This window comes from Bos mutus, chromosome 7, assembly GCF_027580195.1.
Source record: "Bos mutus isolate GX-2022 chromosome 7, NWIPB_WYAK_1.1, whole genome shotgun sequence".
Taxonomy (NCBI): Eukaryota; Metazoa; Chordata; class Mammalia; order Artiodactyla; family Bovidae; genus Bos; species Bos mutus.
Genome location: NC_091623.1, coordinates 72,524,598 through 72,549,696, shown reverse-complemented (window position 1 = coordinate 72,549,696; position 25,099 = coordinate 72,524,598). Strand labels below are relative to the sequence as shown.

The 25,099-nt window shown below is 37.2% G+C and overlaps 1 long non-coding RNA gene across 2 annotated transcripts in view; it reads left to right on the top strand.

The window, feature by feature from the left end:
- The first annotated feature begins 13,855 nt into the window (after positions 1-13,855).
- LOC138988641 (uncharacterized) overlaps positions 13,856-25,099 on the top strand; it is a 433,276-nt gene continuing 422,032 nt past the window's right edge. For both annotated transcript variants that reach the window (XR_011464913.1, XR_011464912.1), the window contains exon 1: positions 13,856-14,034. This is a non-coding gene — a long non-coding RNA (uncharacterized lncRNA). The remainder of the gene's footprint in view (positions 14,035-25,099) is intronic.

Sequence of the window (25,099 nt, the reverse complement as noted above, 5' to 3'; positions counted from 1 at the left end):
ACAAGTGTCTCCCCTCTCATCCTCCCACAGGATGACACATGCCACCAGAACATTTTAGGCTATGATGACACATCCAGTTTGGTTAGCTCTAAAACAAACAGAGGCCTAATTAACTACTGTGGCTTTGGCCCCCAGAAGGATTTTTTTCAATTGTTTTGATGGTGGTTACACTGATGTTCACAGAACTGATGATGAATGTCTGAGAACTCTGCCAAACAGGGGTTTTGGCCCTTTCATTTTTGATTTCCACTTTCCCAGTAGGCTCCTTCTGGGAACTATTAAGAAAATCAAATAACAGCTCATTGTCAGGTTCTGACGTTTTTCTTTGAACAAACTGAGATGAAGGCCTAGGAGCAGATGCATTTCCAACAGGATGGGAGGTCTCCCCCAAAGTCCTAGATCCTACTTCTACATTTGCAGTCCCAGATAAGATGGTGGCTTTTTGATTTCCAGTGTTATCAGCTGCTGAGGAAATATAAGTAGCTTTAAATCCATCTGATGAGTCTGTATTTTGCTGGTGAAGTTCAGAATAGTCAGTATTTTTGCTATAAATGATGTTTCTGGTGTTCTCTTTTCCACGGAGAGCTGTTGCAGCTCTTTGATCAACTCTGTTTAAAAGATCTTCTGCCTTTCCAGCTAGATCAGCAAACCAGGACATGATGGGAGCAGAATAATCCTGTTGGTGAACCTGAGGAATTTGAAGCGGCTACACTGCAGCCTGATCACCCTTCCTCAGCAGCTGGGTGGGACAGGGCCCAAGTTCAGTAGACCTGGTCCTCAACCTACTATAGCCCAGTTACTGTAACATGTCAATGGTATGAACAATGGAGACAGCATGGAACACTATTAGTCAATATACAGTTATCGTAGGGACCTTTGAATGTTGTCTGTGGGTAACTTTACCCAGAACATATTGAAATCTGGAAGAAAACATATAATTTAGGATTTGGAATTGCCTCAAATTCATTTCTTTTTGTCATTTGTATTATAAAAATGACAGGAGGCTATACTTCACTTATATTCTGGATTGAGTTTTTTGTGTGTTTTACCCCCTGCCTTCCCTGAAAGTAAAGTGTAAGAAACTGAACTTTGATCCAAGTTGGAGAGTTGAAGGCATTGACCTAGTAGTGAACTAAAAACTTAGAATTCTGGTTTTCACTTGTTTGATTTGCTATGAAATTACATAAACAATGTATACCTTCTCACCTGCAAAAATCATACTTACATGATGATTTGGCTAATTTGTGTACCTAGGAAACCTTTTAAAACAACAATGAACATGATAAGTTCTTTCAGGGATTCTTCATAGAGCTGATAATTCATGGTAGCTTGTTGTGTTCTTAAATGTTATAGCCTCTGACACAGTCTTGAGCCTCCCTCGTACCTCAGTTGGTAAGGAATCTGCCTGCAATGCAGGAGATCTGGGTTTCATTCCTGGATTTGATTCAAGGAATCTCCAAGATCCTTTGGAGAAGGAAATGGCAACCCATTCCAGTATTCTTGCCTGGAGAATCCCAGGGACATAGGGTCATAAGAGTCAGACACAACTTAGTGACTAAACCACCATAGTTAACATAAGACCGAGAGGAGTAAAATTAGTAACCTAAGACTCCCACCACTAGAAACTGGCAGTCCTGGGATTAGACTCCGCCATCTTGACCCCAATGTTCATGCTTTTACCATTGCAATAAACTTCACAGAGCTGAGAGAAACACATTTTTGCTTGTGGAATCCCAAACCTAGCTAAACAAACAAAACAGTAAACTGCAGATATATTTTCACATCTCTCAAGACTGAGGCAGTTCACCATCCATGAACTTTTTAAAAGTTTTGACATTGTACTGCAGCAAGATGACAAATGGATGCAAATATGAATTATGAAAAGAAATTGTTATTTGCATTTACCAAATGTTTTTCACTGTTACTACCAGCTATAAAAAGGAAAAAAATTAATAAAAATGAAAATCCAAGGGAAAGTTAAAATTATAAAAAAATAATGATTGCAACCTAAGAATCTCCTAAAATATATAAGCAAATGAAAAAAAATCATGATTATAAAATTCACATAAATGAAAAAGTTATAATGAAACTATACCATTCTCATTTTATAATGTCTTCCAGGATTGAGATGCTAGAAGATGTGGATAGTGATAAATATACAAAAATACACCCCAGTGTTTTAATCAGACAACACTAATTAAGTTTTTATGTATAGTCAAGACTGTAAACTTCAAATGAATGATAGTATCTACATTACAGAAAATATTTTAGAGCAAAGAGAAAGGGAGAAGGCATTTTAAATCATTTTATTAAGTTACTTTTTTTGGCACTAAGAACAAACAAAAATAAGTTAATATGAGAAAAATTTTAGGCAAATCTCAGTTGTGAAAATAGGATGCAAAAACACTGAATAAATATATACCCATTGAAATGCCTTCTCCTGTACTCAGGGTTTGAAGTCCAAAAGCAAAGAAACATCATATTATAGCACTACCAAAAATGCTGGGTGCAATATTAGCTACATTTGTAAATGCTTCTCAGTGATAGATATAGTATATATTTTAAAAATAAATTTTGAAGGAAGATAGGAAATTTATAATTTACTTTCAGGGTTTCAAGATAGTTTCAAGGTAACAAAGCAGAAACTGATAGAATTATTGAAATTTGACAATTTCACTATCATATTATACATCTTAAAACATCTCTTATTACCAAATAGGTAGAGCAGACAAAAAATTCATTAGTAGTGTAGCCAACTTGAATTATACAATTAAAACTTTGTCACTGCACCCAACAACTAAATAATACATATTTTTAATTGAGGTCAGTTCAGTCACTCAGTCATATCCGACTCTTTGTGACCCCATGGACTGCAGCACACCCGGCTTCCCTGTCTATCTCAAAATCCTGGAGCTTACTCAAACTCATGTGCATGGAGTCAGTGATGCCATCCAACCATCTCATCCTCTGTCATCCCTTTCTCCTCCCGCCTTCAATCTTTCCCAGCATCCAGGTCTTTTCTAGTGAGTCAGTTCTTCGCATCAGGTGGCCAAATTATTGAAATTTCGTCTTCAGCATCAGTCCTTCTAATGAATATTCAGGACTGATTTCCTTTAGGATTGATTGGATCTCCTTGCAGTCCAAGGAACTCTCAAGAATTTTCTCCAACACCACAGTTCAGAAGCATCAATTCTTCAGTGCACAGCTTTCTCTATGGTCCAACTCTTATATCCATACGTGACTACTGGAAAGGCCATAGCTTTGACTAGATGGACCTTTGTCAGCAAAGTAATAGCTCTACTTTTTAAAATGCTGTCTAGGCTGGTCATAGCTCTTCTTCCAAGGAGCAAATGTCTTTCAATTTCATGGCTGCAGCCACTATTGGCAGTGACTTTGGAGCTGAAGAAAATAAAGTCTGTCACTGTTTCCATTGTTTCCCCATCTGTTTGCCATGAAGTAATGGAACCGGAAGCATGATCTTTGTTTTTTGAATGTTGAGTTTTAAGCCAGGTTTTTCACTCTCCTCTTTCACTTTCATGAAAAGGCTCTTCAGTTCCTCTTCGCTTTCTGCCATAATGGTGGTGTCATCTGCATATATGAGGTTATTGATATTTTTCCCAGCAATCTTGACTCAGCTTGTGCTTCATCCAGCCCGATATTTCACATAATGTACTCTTCATAAAATTAAATAAGCAGTGGGACAATATACAGACTTGACATACTCCTTTCTCAATTTGGAAACAGTATGTTATTCCATGTCTCATTCTAACTGTTGCTTCTTGACCTGCATACAGGTTTCTCAGGAGGCAGGTAAGATGGTCTGATATTCCCATCTTTTGAAGAATTGTCCATAGTTTGTTGCAATCTACACCTGTCAAAGGCCTTGGCATGGTCAATAAAGCAGAAGTTTTTCTGGAACTCCCTTGCTTTTTCAATGATCCAACTGATGTTGGCAATTTGATCTCTGGTTCTTCTGCCTTTTCTACATCCAGCTTGAACAACTGGAAGTTTTCAGTTCATGTACTGTTGAAGCCTCGCTTGGAGAATTTTGAGCATTACTTTGCTAGCATGTGAGATGAGTACTATTGTGCAGTAGTTTGAGCATTCTTTGGCATTGCCTTTCTTTGGGATTGGTATGAAATCTGACTTTTTCCAGTCCCGTGGTCACTGCAGAATTTTCCAAATTTGCTGACATATCGAGTACATCTTTTAGGATTTGAAATAGCTCAGCTGGAATTCCATCACCTCCACTAGCCTTGTTTGTAGTGATGCTTCCTAAGGCCCACTGGACTTCACATTCCAGGATGTCTGGCTCTAGGTCAGTGATCACAGAATCATAATTATCTGGGACATGAAGATCTTTTTTGTACAGTTCTTCTGTGTATTCTGCATACACAGATCTTTTTTGTACAGTTCTTCTGTGTATCTGTATACACAGATATTCTTAATATCTTAATATTCTTAATATCTTCTGCTTCTGTTAGGTCCATAGCATTTCTGTCCTTTATTGTTCCCATCTTAGCATGTAATGTTCCCTTGGTATCTCTAATTTTCTTGAAGAGATCTCTAGTCTTTCCTATTCTATTGTTTTCCTCTATTTTTTGCATTGATCACTTTCTTATCTCTCTTGCTATTCTTTGGAACTCTACATTCAGATGAATATATCTTACCTTTTCTCCTTTGCCTTTTACTTCTATTTTCTCAGCTATTTGTAAGTCCTCCTCAAGACAAACATTTTTGCCTTTTTGCATTTCTTTTTCTTGGGGATGGTATTGGTCACCACTAACTTCCTCTGTCCATATTTCTTCAGACAGTCCGTCTATCAAATCTAATCCCTTGAATCTATTTGTCACTTCCATTGTATAATCATAAGGGATTTAGGTCATACCTGAATTGGTTTAGGTCATACCTGAATGGTCTAGTAGTTTTTCTGCTTTCTTCAATTTAAGTCTGAATTTTTTATTAACATAAAAGAGAGGGTAAAAACTCATAAGTTAAGCATCCATGTTAAGTTAGAAAAGAACAACACAGTAAATCCAAAAGCAGAAGAAAGGTAATTAAAGATAAATAAACCAAGGAAACAATAGAGAACCATAGTAATGCCAAAGATTTGGTCATCTTTTGCAAAGATTAATGAAACTGACTGATATCAGGAATGATTAATAGAGAGAAAAAGAGGTAAGGGGAGAGAAAACAGAAAAGCAAGCATTGTTATATTATAAAATTTGAAGAATGAAGACAAGATAAATGGAATCTTTTGTGCCTTTTAGCAGTTTTTTTTTTTTTCCTGAGTTGAAGTTACTTCAAATTTTAAAAAGTTTAAAAATTACACATTTTTAGAAAGGATTATATTTTATAATTTTAACTTACCTGAATTTTGCATTTCATCCTAGTGGTTCATGGAAATGTATCAATTAGAGTTTTATAGTCATAAAAAAAGAACCTGAAGACATTGATTAAAAATTAAATCACAATATGTTAAGATCTGGAGTCAGGTAAGATCACAGCATATTCAGTCTTGTTCAAGGATAACATTCAAAAAATTTCAGATATTAAACATTGCTCAGTGACATTTTCTCAAAGATTTCCTCATTTGTAAAATAAGATTCATATAATACTATATAAGAGGAAAGTAATTTGCTTTACATTTATTTTACATAAGCTGAGTTGTTTCTTAGAAGTATTATGAAAGAACTTTTCTGATGATGTCAGGAATACTTAGATTAGTATTTGAACATGTATTTCCAAATTCCTTTGTGTTTTGCCAATCGTTGACTGGTATCTATCTAATATCTCTCAGATAAAATATCTAGGAGCTCATTAAGAACTTGACTATGAATAGTAAAGGCTTCAATATGACTTTTGGCATTTACTTTTTCTTTTCATGAGGAAGCTTTCTAAATTTGTATGTAAATGTCATCCTTTAGGAGTATGTCAAAAGAACAAATCAAATAGTCTGAGGGTAGAATAATCATGACAAAAATAAAAAAGTTTAAATGTGATTATGAAGACAGCCACATATATTAACTTAAACCGTCTTACATATCTAGGTTACTATTGGTCTATGTTAAGAGGCTAATGCATTTGAGGATTAAAATATCTTTCTTTTCAACTGCCATGGACAAAAAATACAATAGCGTAGTTCTATGGTTGTATCATAACCTGAAGTGAACTGCAATTTTGCTGGACAATTTTAATTTGAATGTATATACATCCTAATATGGACCAGATGAATATTACCTTGTTACTCTTTATTATACTAAAATAGTTACTTGCTCACTTTTAAAATCACAGGTAATTTTTTTTTATTGAATTTATCATGGAGATATTGGAGGCAGTTGACTCAGATTAGTAATCTGAAGGTCACAAAGCCTTTATGTCCAATAAATATCCCATTTGCTTAAATATCTGCTACTGCTACTGCTGCTGCTAAGTCGCTTCAGTCGTGTCCAACTCTGTGCGACCCCAGAGACGGCAGCCCACCAGGCTCCCCCGTCCCTGGGATTCTCCAGGCAAGAACACTGGAGTGGGTTGCCATTTCCTTCTCCAGTGCATGAAAGTGAAAAGTGAAAGTGAAGTCGCTCAGTCGAGTCGAACTCTTAGCGACCCCATGGACTACAGCCTACCAGGCTCCTCCGTCCATGGGATTTTCCAGGCAAGAATACTGGAGTGGGGTGCCATTGCCTTCTCCAGCTTAAACACCTAACTGCCCATGTATTTACTCTTTTAATATAGATAAGTCATGGCCTCTGTCAAAATGCAGATATGTTCTGAGAAGTTAAGTACTTTTCAGCTGTTAGTCCCTGTGCCCTATTTAGAATGATGGGTCAACAAAATAATAACCCAGTAAGTTTGAATGATGGTTTACAGAAGGCATGTAGTTTGATAATTTGAAGAAGCCCTCACATGTCGAGTGCTGTCAAAAGAATATATGGCCTCTTATTTTAATTCTGCTTCCAATACCTACCTACTGAACATGCTATTCAAATTTGCAGAGATGTGACTTGCCAGCTGAACATAGTCTGCTATGCCAAATGAATACTGTTAATTAGTAAAATTTCTTTTTTAATTTTTGTTTTTCTTTTGCAATATTCCACCTGAACTGTGAGAATTTCAGTGTTAACATTATAAAACATCTCAAGTATCCGGCCAGATTTATTATTCTCTTTAGTGTTATTTCATATATATTTCCTTACATAAAATATTACTGATACATTAATTCAGGATGACTGTAATATGTCTTGCATAAATTGATTTCAATAATGCTTTCATTATGAAAATGTTTTTTTTTTTTCCCCCAAAAAAAAGACATTTAAATTTTAAGCCAAAATAATGACAAATGCTGGATACTCTAAACAGGATTTCATGATGTTGGTATAAAATTTGTTTGTATAATTGGATGAAGGTGTTCCATCATATCTCTTCTATTCTGCTAAATCCACAGATCCTGGATTCAGATTATATCAGACATTAATTGTTTAACACTTGGTGGATTATATTTCTTCTCTGTTTTTTAAGTTGTTTATCTCTAAAATGGATGTGCAAATTATACCAACTTCATAGGATAGCTATTGATATTAAAATAAGTTAATGTTTATAAGACACTTTGAAGAGTTTTAGTGCAGAGTAAACAACATACAAGTAATACCTTTATAGTATCACTATTGCTTACTGATCTTTTAAAAACTTCAAAGTTGTGAAGTTGTGTAATGCTGGCCTTTAAAATATTTTCTAACTAAAAGTAGAGTTCATAGTCTAAATAGCACTCAGATGCCAGATAACTTCCAATGTAGCTTGTCTTCAGCTTTCTCTTTTCTCTTCCAAGTAGCAGATAATTGGAGATATATAAATGTGTTTTAAGCCATTGAAAATGAGGAAAGTATGAAAAGATGCCAAGTAATTGAACAGAGTGGTCAAAGGTGTTTTTTCCTGTTAATTTTTTTTTTTTTTTTTTTAGAGTAAATGTGAGATCTAAGTAACAGCCACATCAATAGTGATTTATGGCAGAGGAATTTTAGCCTAACCAAAAAAAGCCAGAGTTTGTATTTCCAAGAAAATAGATAAAGACAGTGATGAAATTATATTCCAAGCAACATCTATTCCAGTCTGGAATAGTACAGACATGGAATTAATCAGCATTTTCTTGTTCACTCTCACTGGTAGTGAGATCCGATTAGTTTTGTATTCTTTCAGCATTGAGGAAATAGTGATATAGAAGAAGTGTCCTTTCTCTCTTGCAGCTTACATTTCAGAAGATAGAATAACACAGTAATCATACAAATAAAAATTTTAGATCAGATAGAAATGTTATATATTGTTGTTGTTGTTCAGTCACTAAATCATGTCTGACTCTTTGTGATCCCATGGTCTATAGCCCACCAGGCTCCTCTCTCCATGGGATTTCCCAGGCAAGAAAACTGGAGTGTATTGCCATTTCCTCCTCCAGGAGATCTTCCCAACCAAACCTGTGTCTCCTGCATCTGCAGCATCAGTAGGTGGATTGTTCACCACTAGCCACTGGGGAATCCCCTAAATTATATACAGGAATTTTTTAATTAGGGTAATTTGACAGTTAATGGGGCTTCCCTTGTGGCTCAGCTGGTAGAGAATCCACCTGCAACATGGGAGACCTGAGTTCGATCCCTGGATTGGGAAGATCTCCTGGAGAAGGGAAAGGCTATCCATTCCAGTGTTCTGGCCTGGAGAATTCCATGGACTGTATAGTCCATGGGGTCAAAGAGTTGACATGACTGAGTGACCTTCTGGAAAACTCCTTCACACTGTATTATAAAATTGGATTATAAGATTATAAACCTCCTCCTAAGAGAGATCATTTAAGCTGATGTCTAAAATATAATGAGTCAGATATAAGATATAAAAGGTTTTTTCTCTTTGAAATAAATTAGGGAGAAATTCAAAGACTTATAAGGAGGTTTAGTTAGTTTAAAAATCATTTGCTTTCAACTGTATTCAGTGTGTATAATCTACACAAATGAAATAGATTTTTTCCTTCCTCAAAGAGGACATGCACACAGGCACTAACCATACTAGTTAAGATTGTCTACTGATGGCTCAAAATTTTCCCACACCTTCTTTTCCAGTTTTGAGGTTGTGGATGAGTATTCTAAAATTATATTTAATTATAGAATATGAATGCATATGTTCCATTATTCTAAATGTTCAAACAGAAAATAGTAAAATCAACTCTTGAAGACAGTTTCTACAAGTTAGAATATTTTATTAATTTGTTATCCATTTAGTCTGCACTAGTTCTAAAGATATTTACAAGAGCTATCAAATGTTCAGGGTATAGTTAGATCTAATCTAAATGACAATGAAAGTGAGTAAATCATATACTCTAAAAGGGCAGAAACATAAAATAATATGGTGTTAAAATGTGATTTAACTGTTATTATTGAATAAAAAAATAGTTTCACTGGCATAATTCAATCTTTTTCAGGATGATATAGACATATTCTATGTTAAAAGCCAATGCTGTCCTGAATACTTGACTGAATTAAATTCAGAGATGAATGAGAAATGGTAGAGACTTTGACTAAAGAATAAAACATAAGTTCTTTAACATGGAGAATGATGTGTGATAATGAGGCTAATGCATATGAGGGAAATTTTCAAATGTTGCATGGATAAACTTGTTCTTGATATTTCCTGGGGCTAAATTTTCTTGGTAATATACATTCAGATGCGATTCAAAACAAATATTTAATGACTAGCAATTATACAAAGCTATTATATGTATGATATTTTGCACTCATTATTTCAGAAAATATTTTGTTTACTTGGAAACTTGGCACAGTGGTTTGCCCTATATATGCTATTACTGCATATGTTAGCAGTGATGATTATTTGAGTCAACACATGATTTTTCTGATTGTAGGTCTCAAATGCAAGATGATATATCCCTTGTATGGATATCTTTTTCTTCATTGTCAATAAATGATCTGATTTAAGAATAGCATTAGTAAAACAAACTCTGCAGATGTTTGTACTTTTTCTACCTAAATAGTTAATTAAGGCTCTTTAACACGATGTTTATGTCATATTTTGGCTGAAGTCCCAGAAAATGCATTGATAATACACATTTCATTTGAGGTTACATAGCTGAACAATGTTAAAATTAGTACTTAACAAAAAGTAGATGATTGTTTGGGCTATAGAGACGTTGTGTGTGAATCTGTGTTTGTATGTGTTTGAGGGAAAGAAAGAATGTGTGTGTATAAGTGTCTATAAAGTGTATGTGTGTGGTGGGATTCAGTATAAATTAGTGATTCAGTATAAATTAGCCAAAATATCACTGGCTAATCACATTTCAAAGTCTGAACCTAAAACATCTGCATAAGCTAGTGAATCTCTTTGAGTTTCCTCATCTGTAAAATGGGGATAAAATAGGACATACTTATGGAATTACTGTAAGTGCTAAATGAGGTAATATAAATGTCATCAAGATTATAGGGAGAAATATCAGTAACCTCAGGTACTCATACGACACTGCTCTTAGGGCAGAAAGTGAAGAGAAACTAAAGAACCTCTTTGTGAAAGTAAAAGAGGAGAGTGAAAAAGTTGGCTTAAAACTCAACATTCAAAAACAAATATCATGGCATCTGGTCCCATTACTTCATGGCAAACAGATGAGAAAACAATGAAAACAAAGACAGACTTCATCTTCTTGAGCTCCAAAGTCACTGCGTATGGTGAATGCAGCCATGAAATTAAAAGACGCTTGCTCCTTGGGAGAAAAGCTATGACCAACCTAGACAGCATATTAAAAAGTAGAGACATTACTTTACCGACAAAGGTCCATATAATCAAGCTATGGGTTTTTCCAGTAGTCATGTATGAATGTGAGAGTTGGACTATAAAGAAAACTGAGCACCGAAGAATTGATGCTTTTGAACTGTGGTGTTGGACAAGAATCTTGAGAGTCCCTTTGTATGCAAGGAGATCCAACCAGTCCATCCTAAAGGAAATCAGTCCTGAATATTCATTGAAAGACTGATACTGAAGCTGAAACTCCAATACTTTGGCCACCTGATGTGAAGAACTGACTCATTGGAAAAGTCCCTGATGCTGGAAAGATTGAAGTCAGGAGAAGAAGGGGCCAACAGAGGATGAGATGGTTGGATGGCATCACCAACTCTATGGAAATGATTTTGAGTAAACTCTGGGAGTTGGTGATGGACAGGAAAGCCTGGTGTGCTGCAGTCCATAGGGTTGCAAAGAGTTAGACACAACTGAGCGAATGAACTGACATTTAAGTAAGGAAGTTAAAAACCTGTAAGGAGGTTAAAAACATAGAAAGCTATATGATACTAATGAAAGAAATTGAAGATTAAACAAACAAATGGAAAAATATATTACATTCATGGATTGGAAGAATTAATATTGTTAAAATGACCATACTGCCCAAGACAATCTACACATTCAGTGCAATTCCTCCCAAAATACCACTGGCATTTTTCAGAGACCTGGAACAAGAAATTCTAAAATTTTTATGGAAGCACAAAGAATCCTGAGTAGTCAAAAGAATCTTGAGAAAGAAGATACCTGGAGGTGTCACACTCCCTAATTTCAAACTATACTTCAAACCTACAGTGATCAAATGGAACTGACATAAACACAGACACATAAGGCAGTGTAAAAAGATAGAGTCCAGAAATAAACCCATACTTATACGGGCAATTAAACTACAACATAGCTTTATATACATGTGTGGATATATTATGAAAATAATGAAGCAAATTTTAGCCTAAAAAAGATATTCCTGGTATAGGCTTATATAATATAATCAGTCATATTAACAAATTAAAGGAAATCATAGTTTAATAAAACTTTTTTATACATTTATTTTTAAAAACATCAATATATGAATGCTACTCTAATAAAAACTGCAAATATTATTCTTTGCTTCTATGATATCTAAAATCATTATTTTGAAAAATAAGGCAAATTTTATCAATTTTAATTAAGTTTAGATTTAAATATGAATTGTAATTTAGCTTTTAAAGTTAGACACTTAACCATGTCTCAATTTGATCAATATATTTAAAATCTTAAAATATATAGGCCCTATGAAAGCTTTAACTCTGATCACTCACTTGTTTTATTTAATCTATAATAGACTTTTGTCTAGGAATGCTTGTTTTATATTTTACTTCTGTCTTGCTTTTTAAATATCCTTTACTGTCAGTTTCCTTGGATATAGTTTTTTGGCTCTTTCTGTACCTCAGAACTTTATCAAATGATTTTTCTTCTTTACAAATTTGGAACCTCTTGTAGCTGGGATCTCTTGGTAGTAAACTTCCTTAACTTTTGTTGATCTAAAGATGTAGTTTCCTTATTGTCATTTCTGAAATTGCTTCACTGGGAATGTAGTTTTGTACTGAAGATTGTATTTGAGGTGGCAGTCCTGTGTATGATAGCTTTCTGTTTTACTTTAGAATATCTGTATTAGCCAACTTCTCATTTTGTGGATTGTCTTTCTGATAGAATTTAATGTTTTCTCTCTACATTTAGTGTTTTTGGTTTTATTTCAAACTAGGTTTTTATTATCTCATTTGGGATTTAGCAGACTTTCAGCAATTCTAAGCATATTTCAGATATTATTCTAAATACTGCTTCGTTCCCATCCTTTTTATTTTCCCTTCTGAAAACCTTATTAGACACATGGTAGATGTCTCAAACTTTATCTCAGATCATTTTCCTTCTCTTATTCGGTTTCATCTCTCTTTGTGCCTTTATCTGGATAATTTCAGATTTGTTAAGAAATTCACAGGTATTCTAAGTTGCTTGTCCTGTGCTACTTCCTAGTTCATTGGATTTCTAATTTAAATATTACATATTTAATTTTTACAATTTCCTTTGGGTTCTTTCTCAAATTAGATTGCTTATTTTTGATGCTTATTCTTTTGGTGCAATACAAACATTCTGAATCTTTTATTTTTCTTACCATATGTAAAAGTCTTTTAAAAGATATATCTGATCATTTCAATATATATGCAGTTTCCTACATAAAAATCTGATATTTGTTTTGCTAATATTGTGTCAGCTGTGTTTCTTTACATGTTTACTAATTTTTGACAGTTTCTGAGAGTCCCTTTTACTGCAAGGAGATCCAACTAGTCCATCCTAAAGGAGATCATTCCTGAGTGTTCATTGGAAGGACTGATGTTGAAGCTGAAATTCCAATACTTTGGCCACCTGATGCAAAAAGCTGACTCATTTGAAAAGACACTGATGCTGGGAAAGATTGAAGGCAGGAGAAGGGGACGACAGAGGATGAGATGGTTGGATGGCATCACCAACTCAATGGAGATGAGTTTAAGTAGACTCCGGGAGTTGGTGATGGACAGGGAGGCCTGGTGTGCTGTGGTCCATGGGATCGTGAAGAGTCGCATATGACTGAGCAACTGAACTGAACTGAGCTCATGATCTGAACTTATCTGGTCTCAAACTTAATATGTGTAGATTGTTTTAGGATTCAAGGTCCATTTCTCCAAATGTGATTTGCATTTCTGCCAACTACCTAAGGACACTGCCAACATAGATCAGTTGAAATTGTTCCATCCTCTCTGTATTGGCTTTTATTACTCTCTTTTGACCTGTGTTGTTTCTGTTGCTTTAAATACATATGAAGAGAATTTTAGCTCCTAAGAGAATGCTAGTGAATTTGTGGTTACATTTTTTTCCCCTTTTGCTGTGCTCTATTTGGGCTAAGGAGAAGGCAGTGGCACCCCACTCTAGCACTCTTGCCTGGAAAATCCCATGGACGGAGGAGCCTGGTAGGCTGCAGTCCCTGGGGTTGCGAAGAGTCGGACACGACTGAACGACTTCACTTTCACTTTTCACTTTCATGCATTGGAGAAGGAAATGGCAACCCACTCCAGTGTTCTTGCCTGGAGAATCCCAGGGATGGGGGAGCCTGGCGGGCTGCCATCTACGGGGTCGCACAGAGTTGGACACGACTGAAGCGACTTAGCAGCAGCAGCAGCAGCATTCGGGCTAAATCTGAAACAAGTGAGTATATCCATTATCTGTAAATTGACTTTGATTTTACTCCGTGACATAGTTATCTCTGCAGATCTGTGCTTCATCATGAATTCTTTAGCTGGGTAAACTTTTTTGGGTGTGTCAGAGTCTATTTCCTGGCTTATGGTAAAGTTTTAGTCCTATTAAGTCCAAATCCTAGGTTCTCTGGAATGAATGCTAGCTCCCCTGCTGTCTTGGAGTTCCTATTTTCTCATGGTTTCAGTACTCTAGTATTTCTCTTAGTTGCCCACCAACTCAATCATGCGCTGTAAAAAATATTTTTGATATTTTTGTCTCGGCCTGTAGCTATTTTGAGAACATCTTTCAACTATATCTCGTACATAACATTTATGGAAAAAGCTTCTGAATTTTGTCTTTTAAAATTTTTATTTATTTTTTTACAGTAGGTCCTTGTTTATCTATAAATATAGCAGTGTGTGCCTGTCAATTCCAAATTCCTTATATTGGCTTTTCTGCAAGTTTCAAGGAGAAGCTGGAGAAGGAGGACTATCATTCACTGTGCAGGGAGACCATCAGTTTTCTTACTAGACATTTTTCTTCTCCAAAGTCCCTTTGTCTTACTTTAGTTCTCTCACCATCACAGATTCTTAGCTGAGTATATGGGTAGAATTAATTGGCGTTGGCCAAAGAGGAGGCCAGGAGCTGATAATATGAATGAGTCAAGGGTAGAGCCCATGAGCTCTTCCATATGCAAATCTACCCTTACTACATGCTTTTAAATACAAAATGCTCTTTTTAAGCTAATGGTCTCTGCTGCATAAGAAGTGATGTAAGTGGATATAAGTGGATAATGTTGTAGTTATTGTATTTTGCCATTATTTTCTGTGACTAGTAAATTAGAATCAAATAGAAACTAAAAGTTTTACAGATTCTCAGCTGAGTGAGTGGGTAGAATTAACTGACACTGGCTGAAGATGAGGCCTGGCCTGGGGGTGATAATTTTAAAAAATATTTTAATATATTTTAAATGAGTTTTACATATTTTAAATGAATTTCTTGCAGATATGTATCTTTTGTAAAAATGAACTTAGGTTTCTTATTTAGTCAGAGACAAAGCGAGCCTTTAATACTAAACTTAAAAGGCTGAGTATCTAAGGATTTTATCTGTGAGCATTAAGATAATGTTTCAAGTTATGTCAGGGACTTGGCTTCTTCAAAATGATTTCACTGCTTTGATATGGAGCAGAGAGGATTTGACTACAGAAGATCTGAAAATATAATTTACAACACATGGGACATATTTTATTAAATACATGGGGCATCTTAAAAATATATCTTCAGAGTTTGTATTTTTTTTTTCTCATGATTCTGCTGCTGCTGCTGCCGCTAAGTCGCTTCAGTCGTGTCCGACTCTGTGTGACCCCATAGACGGCAGCCCACCAGGCTCCCCTGTCCCTGGGATTCTCCAGGCAAGAACACTGGAGTGAGTTGCCATTTCCTTCTCCAATGCATGAAAGTGAAAACTGAAAGTGAAGTCGCTCAGTCATGTCTGACTCTTAGCGACCCCATGGACTGCAGCCCACCAGGCTCCTCCATCCATGGGATTTTCCAGGCAAGAGTACTAGAGCATGGATATTGAAACTTTGTGTTTAGCACAAAAAATAAGGTTTAAATACACACTACACCTAGAGTACTATTTTTAATGAGAAGTGTAGTAATGGAACTCCTCAATGACTAAATGTACTTTACAGATGATCACATCATCTGTTAACAGAAAAAAAAAAAAAAAGATATATATCTTGAAATTTAATTCTACCTTTGTAAGGAAAATGCTGGCTCACACTTCTCCAAAGGCACTTTCCAGGTGTCCAGGGTCTGTTACTAACAGAATAAATTTGTCACTCCAGTCACTGTAAACCAGCCCTCAAGGGCTTTTAAAAACATGGACTAGAGAGTTCCTTTGGCATTAGGTAAATAACAGGTGGTGATGTCTATCAGATTAAAGAGCAGCCTCTCAACCACTCACTCTTCCTATTATTGAGAATGGCAGGGAGTTTATAATTCTGTTGCTGTGGAGTGAGATGCCTTTTTCAAGATGACAAGGCCTGGCTTGCTACGGTTGCTAAATGACACAGCAAGTGAGGCAAGCCTCCTCACACTCCCTGAGGATCCTTGAGCATTCTGCTGTCTTCCCCTGCCTTGTACTAATCTTTCCTATGTGCTCTCCAGACAGGCCTGGATGGAAGGACAGGCTCCTCAGTGCTCAGAATTGCTTTCTGGAACATCTGGCAGGAATCAGTACTATTTTCTCACCCCTGGAGTCAATCAGGAGCAGATATGCCCCAGTATAGAGAAGCCATGAGGATTTTATTCATCTTCACAGCTGTCAGAGAAGCACATCAAATATAGTAACACTATACATAGATATTTTTTTTTTCTTAGTAAAGAGTATTCCTAAAAATTGATTGTAATCATTATCAGTCGTGTCCAACTCTGTGTGACCCTATGGACTGTAGCCTCCCAAGCTTCTCTGTTCATGAGATTCTCCAGGCAAGAATACTGGAGTGGGTTGCCATGTCCTCCTCCAGGGAATCTTCCCAACCCAGGGATTGAACCCGCATCTCTTATGTCTCCTGCATTGGCAGGCAGGTTCTTTTCCACTAGTGCCAACAAGGAAGCCCAATCCAATATAATCTTTTGCAAAAAATATTTTCTGACTCATAGTTTTAGACAAAGAAAATCAAATTAGATTTATAGGTAATTTAATTTGATATTGGATAGAAGCAAGGTCCAATGCTGTAAAGAGCAATACTGCATAGGAACCTGGAATGTCAGGTCCATGAATCAAGGCAAATTGGAAGTGATCAAACAAGAGATGGCAAGAGTGAATGTCAACATTCTAGGAATCAGCAAACTCAAATGGACTGGAATGGGTGAATTTAACTCAGATGATCATTATATTTACTACTGCAGACAGGAATCCCTCAGAAGAAATGAAGTAGCCATTATGATCAACAAAAGAGTCCGTAATGCAGTACTTGTATGCAATCTCAAAAATGACAGAATGATCTCTGTTTGTTTCCAAGGCAAACTATTCAATATCACAGTAATCCAAGTGTATGCCCCAACCAATAACGCTGAAGAAGCTGAAGATGAATGGTTCTATGAATACCTACAAGACCTTTTAGAACTAACACCCAAAAAAGATGTCCTTTTCATTATAAGGGACTGGAATGCAAAAGTAGGAAGTCAAGTAACACCTGGAGTAACAGGCAAATTTGGCCTTGGAATACGGAATGAAGCAGGGCAAAGACTAATAGAGTTTTGCCAAGAAAATGCACTGGTCATAGCAAACACCCTCTTCCAAAAACACAAGAGAAGACTCTACACATCACCAGATGGTCAACACTGAAATCAGATTGATAATGTTCTTTGCAGCCAAAGATGGAGAAGCTCTATAAAGTCAACAAAAACAAGACTGGGAGCTGACTATGGCTCAGATCATGAACTCCTTATTACCAAATTCAGACTTAAATTGAAGAAAGTAGAGAAAACCACTAGACCATTCAGGTATCACCTAAATGAAATCCCTTATGATTATATAGTGGAAGTGAGAAATAGATTTAAGGGCCTAGATCTGATAGATAGAGTGCCTGATGAACTATGGACTGAGGTTCATGACATTGGACAGGAGACAGGGATCAAGACCATCCCCATGGAAAAGAAATACAAAAAAGCAAAATGGCTGTCTGAGGAGGCCTTACAAGTAGCTGTGAAAAGAAGAGAAGTGAAATGCAAAGGAGAAAAGGAAAGATATAAGCATCTAAATGTAGAGTTCCAAAGAATAGCAAGAAGAGATAAGAAAGCCTTCTTCAGCAATCAATGCAAAGAAATAGAGGAAAACAACAGAATGGGAAAGACTAGAGATCTCTTCAAGAAAATTAGAGATACCAAGGGAATATTTCATGCAAAGATGGGCTCGATAAAGGACAGAAATGGTATGGGACTAACAGAAGCAGAAGATATTAAGAAGAGGTGGCAAGAATACACAGAACTGTACAAAAAAGATCTTAATGACCCAGATAATCACAATGATGTGATCACTGACCTAGAGCCAGACATCCTAGAATATGAAGTCAAGTGGGCCTTAGAAAGCAGCACTATGAACAAAGCTAGTGGAGGTGATGGAATTCCCATTGAGCTCTTTCAAATCCTGAAAGATGATGCTGTGAAAGTGCTGCACTCAATATGCCAGCAAATTTGGAAAACTCAGCAGTGACCAAAGGACTGGGAAAGGTCAGTTTTCATTCCAATCCCAAAGAAAGGCAATGCCAAAGAATGCTCAAACTACTGCACAATTGCACTCATCTCACATGCTAGTAAAGTAATGCTCAAAATTCTCCAAGCCAGGCTTCAGCAATATGTGAACCGTGAACTTCCTGATGTTCCAGCTGGTTTTAGCAGAGGAACCAGAGATCAAATTGCCAACATCCGCTGGATCATGGAAAAAGCAAGAGAGTTCCAGAAAAACATCTATTTCTGCTTTATTGACTATGTCAAAGCCTTTGACTGTGTGGATCACAATAAACTGTGGAAAATTCTTCAAGAGATGGGAATACCAGACCACCTGACCTGCCTCTTGAGAAATCTGTATGCAAGTCAGGAAGCAACAATTAGAACTGGACATGGAACAACAGACTGGTTCCAAATAGGAAAAGGAGTACGTCAAGGCTGTATATTGTCATCCTGTTTATTTAACTATATGCAGAGTGAACTCTGAGAGTTGGTGATGGACAAGGAGGCCTGGCATGCTGCAATTCATGGAGTTGCAAAAAGTCGGACATGACTGAGTGACTGAACTGAACTGTAGGGAACTGAGTACATCATGAGAAACTCTGGACTGGAAGAAGCACAAGCTAGAATCAAGATTGCCGGGAGAAATATCAATAACCTCAGATATGCAGATTACACCACCCTTACGGCAGAAAGTGAAGAGGAACTAAAAAGCCTCTTGATGAAAGTGAAAGTGGAGAGTGAAAAGATTGGCTTAAAGCTCAATATTCAGAAAACGAAGATCATGGCATCCGGTCCCATCACTTCATGGGATATAGATGGGGAAACAGTGAAAACAGTGTCAGACTTTATTTTTGGGGGCTCCAAAATCACTGCAGATGGTGACTGCAGCCATGAAATTAAAAGACGCTTACTCCTTGGAAGGAAAGTTATGACCAACTTAGATAGTGTATTCAAAAGCAGAGACATTACTTTGTCAACAAAGGTCTGTCTAGTCAAGGCTATGGTTTTTCCTGTGGTCATGTATGGATATGAGAGTTGGACTGTGAAGAAGGCTGAGAGCCGAAGAATTGATGCTTTGGAACTGTGGTGTTGGAGCAGACTCTTGAGAGTCCCTTGGAGTGCAAGGAGATCCAACCAGTCCATTCTGAAGGAGATCAGCCCTGGGATTTCTTTGGAAGGAATGATGCTAAAGCTGAAACTCTAGTGCTTTGGCCACCTCATGCGAAGAATTGACTCATTGGAAAAGACTCTGATGCTGGGAGGGACTGGGGGCAGGAGAAGAAGGGGACGACAGAGGATGAGATGACTGGATGGCATCACTGACTCGATGGACGTGAGTCTCAGTGAACTCCAGGAGTTGGTGATGGACAGGGAGGCCTGGCGTGCTGAGATTCATGGGCTCGCAAAGAGTCGGACACGACTGAGTGACTGAACTGGACTGAAGTGAGAATTGTATTATGAATAAACCTAGACGATATAGACAATTGTTTTTATTTAAATCAGAATTTGTGAGACACTAATATTATAATCTTTAATTTGAGCTATTTATGTATTATAGTACAATAAACTCATAAATTCAGATCGGTTGAATGAAAAGATAAGCTAATATATGTATTTTGATAATTATGTAAAGAAATACTAAGTTAAATATATCATCATGTATATGCTAGTCGCTTCCACCCCTTTGCAACCTCAGGTCCTGTAGCCTGCCAGGGTCTTCTGTCCATGGAATTTTCTAGGCAAGAATACTAGAGTGGGTTGCCATTTCCTTCTCCAGGGGATCTTCCTGACCCAGAAGTCAAACCCCCACCTTTTATATCTCCTGTCTTGGCAGGCAGATTCTTCACTGCTGTGCCATCTGGGAAGCCCCTATACTATCATAGACCAATTTGATATCATTTTATAAAATGTAAAACTTAATCTGGGCTATAATTAAGATGCCAACTGTTTACTTGAATACCAGCACAAAAAATTGGTTAAAATTATTTGAAGAAATTTTATTCCACAATAAAGATGAACAAGGTGTTAAATCCCTGACAGAAAATTCGTACCCATCACTAAGGCTGTCAGGAATAATATAGTCTTACCACATTCTTTTGCTCCACTGTTCTTTGGGTTTTCCTAAAATATATGTCAGATGGCACTGCCTCGGTCTTTCATGCACTTGTCATGCATGTTTCCATCACCATATTGTGATTCTGTTTTCTCTCTCTATAGCAATGTAAGGACAAGAGATGAGACTCAATTTTACGTGCTGCCTTGACATCTGGTGAATCCAGGAGGGGGTCTCAGATGGCCTAACTACACGTTCATCTCTCCATTATGCTCCTACCTGTAAAGACCTATAGTCAGACAACCTCCTTATCAAAGAGATTGGGCACAATTTTCACTTATTCCAAAGCAGTGGGGTCAAGTTTTCTGCCAACCCTCAGAACTATCCAAATAAATCAACCGTACCTTGCCACAGGAGCCAGGGGTCCCCTCACCCTCTTGATGCCACAAAGCCTGCCTTCCACAGCTCCCGGTAGTTCACTCTGTTCCCAAGTGTAACCCTTGTGTGGCTCCAGGATATGGACATGGTTTGGACACACATGGACATACAAACACATGGTTTGTATCCTTTCCCCCAAGTTCTAAGTATATGTGATTACTAACCCATTGCTGATGATCTTCCCTGGTGGCTTAAACTGTAAAGAATCTACCTGCAAAGCAGGAACCACAGGAAACAGAGGTTCTGTCTCTGGGTGGGGAAGATCCCTTGGAGGAGGAAATAGCAACCCACTTCAGTGTTCTTCCTTGGAGAAATCCCATCAACAGAGGAGCTTGAGGGGCTATAGTCCATGGGGTCACAAAGAATTGGGCACAACTGAAGTGACTTAGCCCAACCTGCTGTTTCTTCTGTGCACTGTTGGATACTGTGTATTTGGTTATCCCCGTCACCCTAGGGGGTGTATCCCTTCTTCACTAAATGCACGGATAGGAAGTTATTCAACATCCATGCATTCTTCTCCACACATCCTTTATGCTCAGTTCTAGTTCTTCCTTTTAAAAAGTCTTCCTCATACAGTGTAAGACACTTTAATCATTTGCTCATATCCCAATTTAACTTCCATGCCCCTAATTTCAGCCCTTCTAATATAGTGCTTCATCCTACTGTAGAAACAATATGACCTCGTGTCTCCTTCCTGCATGAGCTTGTGATATCTTTAGACTAGCCACTGTGTCTGTTGCTCCTGTTCTGTACAGCCCATAAACTGAATATTTAGTCAGCAATTGCAGAACCAAACCAATGTGGGGATAATAAAGCCAGATGGTTTATTTCTACCCTAGACCTCCCCTTCACTTCTAATCTAGCGCATCTTTTTTGAGTCTTGCTTTTGAATCATGAGTGAAAATGAGTATGTATTCCCCATGACTACGAGAATAAAACAAATTATTGAAAGTATATGTTCCATTGATAGTGAGTTCATTGTATTATTTTTGAATAGTGGGGACAGAATAGTTTAATATTATGTGTTAATATTAATTTCATTACTGTTTTCTGCTTTTTCTCTAGATGCAATTTTTTTTTTTTCCTCTTGCTGGTTCCAGATCTCAATCTTATTTACATGTAAACACTAAGCTGAGTTTTTGAATCACAGCTATTCCTTTTCTGTATTCTCCTTCTTGGTAAACAGATCATGTATTAAGTCTGAGCTTACTTTATAGTTTATACTACTGTATACTATAGTTTTTATACTATAAACTATAGTTTATATAGTTTTTCCTACTTTATAATGATAAACCAAAGCCTCTTACTGAAGCAGTAGTTCCATATTTATTTTGTGTGTAAATTTATGTAAGGGTGTAACACCATCACTTCAAACTTTTTATTTCAAAACTCAACTCATTTTCTTTTCAGCAGCTTGTTTCTCACCTTATTTTTTAAAACAATATAAACACTCCACTAGTTATTTAGCCTAAAACCTTGGAGTCATTTTAAAACTATTTTCTTTTCTGTTTTTGTATAATCACATAACTAGTAAAATTTCTTGGCTCAACATACAAAGATTGGACTTACTGGAAAACAAAAATTCTATATGAAAGAGGAGGTTTTTAATGGCTTAACAAATAGTAGTTTTTGGAAAGTAGAACATGTATTTTATATATTTACACGCAGCATTCTCATTTACCCACATTTGATTGCTATTATGAGCAAAAGGGACAAGTTATCAATTTTTTGTTAGTTTTTCTTCTCAAGTAAGCTTGCTCAACTTGATGAGTGAGTCAATTCCTAGGCAGATTGATAAGAAGTCCAGGGTTCCCAAAGAGGAGAAAGGGGTCTGGGGCTCTCAAAGTGGAGATAAGGGTCTGGAATTCTGGAGGAGGAAAGGACAAACTTTTTTTTTTTCCTCCACATTCCTTAGTCTTAGTCACATAAAACGTTTTTATCTTTAAGCCTGGAACAGATGATTACACAACTAACAACTTGGATTGGACTCTGTTCAGTCAGGTCAGTTCAGTTCAGTCACTCAGTCATGTCCGACTCTTTGCTACCCCATAAATCGCAGCATGCCAGGCCTCCCTGACCATCACCAACTCCTGGAGTTTGCCCAAACCCATGTCCATCGAGTCGGTGACGCCATCCGCCATCTCATCCTCTGTCGTCACCTTCCCCTCCTGCCGCCAATACCTTCCAGCATCAGGGTCTTTTCCAATGAGTCAACTCTTTGCATGAGGTGGCCAAAGTATTGGAGTTTCAGCTTCAGCATCAGTACTTCTAATGAACACCCAGGACTGATCTCCTTTAGAATGGACTGGTTGGATCTCCTTGCAATCCAAGGGACTCTCAAGAGTCTTCTCCAACACCACAGTTCAAAAGCATCAATTCTTTAGCACTCAGCTTTCTTGATAGTCCAACTCTCACATCCATACCATGACCACTGGAAAAACTATAGCCTTAGACAGACCTTTGTTGACAAAGTAATGTCTCTGCTTTTGAATAGGCTATCTAAGTTGGTCATAACTTTCCTTCCAAGGAGTAAGTGTCTTTAATTTCATGGCTGCAATCACCATCTGGAGTGATTTTGGAGCCCAAAAAAATAAAGTCTGACACTGTTTCCAGTGTTTTCCGATCTATTTCGCATGAAGTGATGGGACCAGATTCCATGAACTTTGTTTTCTGAATGTTGAGCTTTAAGCCAAACTTTTCACTCTCCTCTTTCACTTTTATCAAGAGGCTCTTTAGTTCCTCTTCACTTTCTGCCATAAGGGTGGTGTCATCTGCATATCTGAGGTTATTAATATTTCTCCCAGAAATCTTGATTCCAGCTTGTGCTTCTTCCAGCCCCACGTTTCTCATGATGTACTCTGCATAGAAGTTAAATAAGCAGGGTGACAGTATACAGCCTTGATATACTCCTTTTCCTATTTGGAACCAGTCTGTTGTTCCATGTCCAGTTCTAACTGTTGCTTCCTGACCTGCATACAAATTTCTCAAGAGGCAGATCGGGTGGTCTGGTATTCCCATCTCTTGAAGAATTTTTCACAGTTTATTGTGATCCACACAGTCAAAGGCTTTGGTCAATAAAGCAGAAATAGATGTTTTTTTTCTGGAACTCTCTTGCTTTTTCCATGATCCAGTGGATGTTGGCAATTTGGTCTCTGGCTCCTCTGCCTTTTCTAAAACCAGCTTGAACATCTGGAAGTTCATGGTTCACATATTGCTGAAGCCTGGCTTGAAGAATTTTGAGCATTTCTTTACTAGTGTGTGAGATGAGTGCAATTGTGCGGTAGTTTGAGCATTCTTTGGCATTGCCTTTCTTTGGGATTGGAATAAAACTGACCTTTCCCAGTCCTGTGGCCACTGCTGAGTTTTCCAAATGTGCTGGAATATTCAGTGTAGCACTTTCACAGCATCATCTTTCAGGATTTGAAGTAGCTCAACAGGAATGCCATCCCCTCACTAGCTTTGTTCGTAGTGATGCTTTCTAAGGCCCACTTGACTTCACATTGCAGGATGTCTGGCTCTAGGTCAGTGATCACATCATTGTGATTATCTGGGTCATGAAGATCTTTTTTTTGTACAGTTCTTCTGTGTATTCTTTCCACCTCTTCTTAATATCTTCTGCTTCTGTTAGGTCCATACCATTTCTGTCCTTTATCAAGCCCATCTTTGCATGAAATGTTCCCTTGGTATCTCTAATTTTCTTGAAGAGATCTCTAGCCTTTCCCATTCTGTTGTTTCCCTCTATTTCTTTGCATTAGGCCATTCAGGTATGACCTAAATCAAATCCCTTATGATTATATAGTGGGAGTGAGAAATAGATTTAAGGGACTAAATCTTGAACTCTGTACTAAGGATTAGATAGTAGCAATGTATCCTGCTTGAGGACAATTTCTCCTTCCTGAGGGCCTTCTGGCCAATCCTGTTATCTTGAAATGTGGACTGTGGGAGTGGGTCTAGTAAGATCTTTGCTATCTCTAGACATTCTTTTGATTTATTGTAATAACTAATTGGAGAGTATATAACTCCATTGCTAACACTAGCAAGGGGGGTACTCTTTCTTCCCCCTGATGATGTCTATATCAGAAGCTTTCTCTATCCCTTTTATACTTTAAAAAAACTCTATTGCACAAAAACTCTGAGCAATCAAGCCTCGTCTCTGGCCCTGAATTGAATTCTTCTCCTCTGAAGGCAAAGAATTCTGGCATCTTTCATGGTTCAGCAACAACCTTCATTGATACTGTTTACAAAGCAATTTATATCAAATATGCAAATAATTTTTGTAAGCTTAATCTCCCTAAAATTAATTAT